Below are 3,593 nucleotides of genomic sequence, written 5' to 3' on the forward strand. Positions count from 1 at the left end.
CTGTTTCCGCCGAAGGGATTTTATTTAGTGTTTCGTTGTCGCTCTATTCGAAACTATGGTATGTTTCATTGGTGCGAATCCGAGAGACTCATAAAATCCTATCTTTAGTAAATAAATAAATAAATACTCTTGATGTCCTTAGATATTGTCTTAACCAATAACATGCCACTTATCAAGAAGGCCTCATCCAAATATCTGATATGTAAAATGGAAAAGGTATTAATTAATAAAACCATTAAAACCCATTTTACCTCGTGCTATTAAGAGTACATTTAGGAAACTTAAGTTCCTCGTACTATTAAGAGTACATTTAGGAAACTTAAGTTCCTCGTACTATTAAGAGTACGTTTATAATTTACGTACTGCTTAAGAGTACGTTTATAACATAGAGTCTAATGTGGAGGCCCGGCTTTTTACAGTTCCACCTGTTCTTGTTGAAGTGATGCTTCATAGCCAAATCCAAAGTATCTTCTACCACGCCCTTACTCTCACCTCGCTTTGCCGCATCGACTATCGTATCAACATATATACCAAAGGCTGAATTCATGGCATATAGCCAAGTCCTCCCCTTCTTTGTTGATAGCATTACTGCTACCATTTCATCAAGTTCTGTAACACTAGCTGCCCCTTCACCAATATAATTGTAGAACAAGATCAAACAAGCTTCCCTCCTACGCATTCTAGTACTGGCCTCATGCTCCGGATCCTCTAACCTCACCTTAAGATGATCCACATGTATTGACTCAACCTTCCCATTAATTCCGACCTTGTACATTCCTTGTACGTGTTCCCTCATAACAATCGTGCCTCTCACTAAATAAGTTTTCGCCAACTTACTATCCTTCGACCTACCAGTATACCAAACCAGCTTCCCCGGCTGCCAATCTGGTGCCTCTTTTCTATTCTTGTCTGCCGCCTTTGCCTGCACCCCCTTCGCTACTTCATCTCCAATGGCCACTGATCTATCCCGCACAGCAGCTTCACTCAGAAGCTCAGAACCTATCCCCTCTAACAACTTCGCCTGAATTACTCTATCAACCTGCCCCGTATAATTACCCGTGGCCGAATTCACTGTCGCATTGTACGCCAACATAACTGAATATATATATATGCTGGCCATAAGGTTTCCTCCCCAACCTGCAAGCTCTTAGCAAGCCAATCCACAATCGTACGCAAGACCTTCTCTGCCCTACCATTGCCATGATGCCTATTTACTGATACGTAATGGCATTCTGCACCTCTCTCTGCCCAGAAACTTTTCATATCTGCTGAAGCGAACGGACCACCCTCATCCATCACTACCTTCTTAGGTGTACCCCAAGGCAACACTTGTTGTTGAACAAACTCTAATACCCCTCAATTATTCTTTTCTTCCAACGTGTATGGCCGACACCACACCATCCTCGAAAAATGATCTATGGCCACTACTATACCTTCGAAATCGTGAACTGTCCTTGGAAAGGTAAAATAATCCATGCCTATACACAGTGCAACCCCTTTCCGCCTCTCAGGCTGCATTAACAACCCTGTAGTCCCACGAAGCCCCTCAACTTGTTGACACGCAACACAACTCTTTAAACCCTTCACAACCTGAGAACGCAACACTTCCTCTCCATACTTAACCTTCAGGAACTCTCATATTTTATCTAAATAACGTACTCTTGCAAAGGCTGAACAAGTTCTGACCATACACTTAGACCAATACACTGAAGCTGTTCGCTAGTCATTACATCCGGATCCCATATCTTAGTAATACCTTTCTCCATCACTGCAGTAACCTGCTGATGCAATAAACCCACACGAACCTTGAAGTCAGCACTGACCTTGTCATCAAGACTCTCCTCTAACACTCGCAGCTTCTCTTTAACCACCGCCAGCCGGACCCTCCTGTCTTCCACACTCTTGCAGACTTTATCAAATGACAAATCCACACCTTCAACAATCTCTGGCAGACCCAATTTTGCACATGCAGCAAACTTATCACCCTCTACCGACACAGGCACCATAATAGGAAACCACCACGGCATAAGACTAAGTCCATCCGCAACTTTTTTTCTTTAGCCATTCCAGGTACCGTAGGTCCATATCAAACGATCGTGCATACATAACATTCATGTACCGTCTCTTACCCACTGGATCCGACGTGAACTCTACCTGCTGAACCACACCAATTAAAGGCTGATGATCCATCTCTACTATAAGCACCTCGTACGATTTCCTAATCGAACCCGCAAACTTCAAAAACCCATATGCTAGCGCTATCAATTCTCTATCTGTCGGAGACAAATTAGCATGGAAATCTATCTTGGAACTCACAAAGCCCACAGGAAGCCATTATCCATCTCTTCTCACACATAAGCAAACGCATCTGTCTGCAACCTAAGTTGCTCCTGATGTCTAGGTTCTACCAAGACTGTCTTCGCTTGCAAAATCTTCCGAGCCGACTCAAAAGCCTTCTCCTGCTCAGGACCCCACTGGAACTGTACCTTCTTCTCAGTCAAATCACTAATCGGAGCCAACACATTTGAGAAATTTGGAACGTATCTCGCTCACTATCCAAAACATTGATACTACGACCTGACTTCGGCCTTGGTTTTGGGCCTGGGCATATCTAATAACGCCTGAAGCTTAACTCCACTTATCATCGAACCCTTATCTGTAACCTCTCTAGCCATCACGGCTATAGGATCTTCTCGATACGCGAAATTACATTTTAACAGCCGCAACTGTATCCCTTTCGCCTGAAAGCGGCTGATCATCTCCACAATATCATCCCAATGCTCAGCTGGATCATCTGAGCCTAACGCGGTATCCTCAATGTACGTCTTAATTCCTTTAGTTCCATCCAATGTCTCGTCCATTAGTTATTGAAACACAAATGATGCTTCCTTCAAACCAAACGGCATCCCAATAAATTAAATCTCTCTCCTCAGGGCGTCAAAAATGCAGTAACCCCTCGACTACCAGGCTCTATCATTAACTGCCCGAAACCATTTCCAGCATCTACATTGGTTCTCCACTTGCGCCCCTTAACTGTTGCCAGAAATACATCTCCTGTTAGTATCGGATATGTACCCGAATTTAGTTGATAATTCGTACGCATATAATTTATGCACATCCTCCAACTCTAGGGTTCCTCATAAATGGGATTACTACCCGGCACTTTAGGCACAAGTTTCGGCACTGTAAGCCAATCAATCCAGCTTCAAGCAATAGTTGCACCTTCTTCTTCATCACTTCTATAAGTCGCACATCTTTCTCCGCATATACTTGTATCAAAGGCGCCCCTCCTTCTTTGATCTGAAGCTTCACCGATCCTTCACAAACTTTGGTTTCTTGTCATTGTACGCCACCCTCCTATTGCCCGCCACTAACTCTGTTAGTTCTTCCATAGACTTCCCCAGTTTTTCAGCCAACAGTTCCAAGCCACTCGTATCGAACATTGGATAATCGTTTTCATAACACACACACACACACACACACACACACACATACATATATATATATATATATATATATATATATATATATATATATATATATATATATATATATATAGTAGTAGTAGTAGTAGTAGTAGTTAGTTAGTTTAT

Source organism: Sphaeroforma arctica, assembly GCF_001186125.1.
Source record: "Sphaeroforma arctica JP610 unplaced genomic scaffold supercont1.1562, whole genome shotgun sequence".
NCBI classification, from domain to species: Eukaryota; class Ichthyosporea; order Ichthyophonida; genus Sphaeroforma; species Sphaeroforma arctica.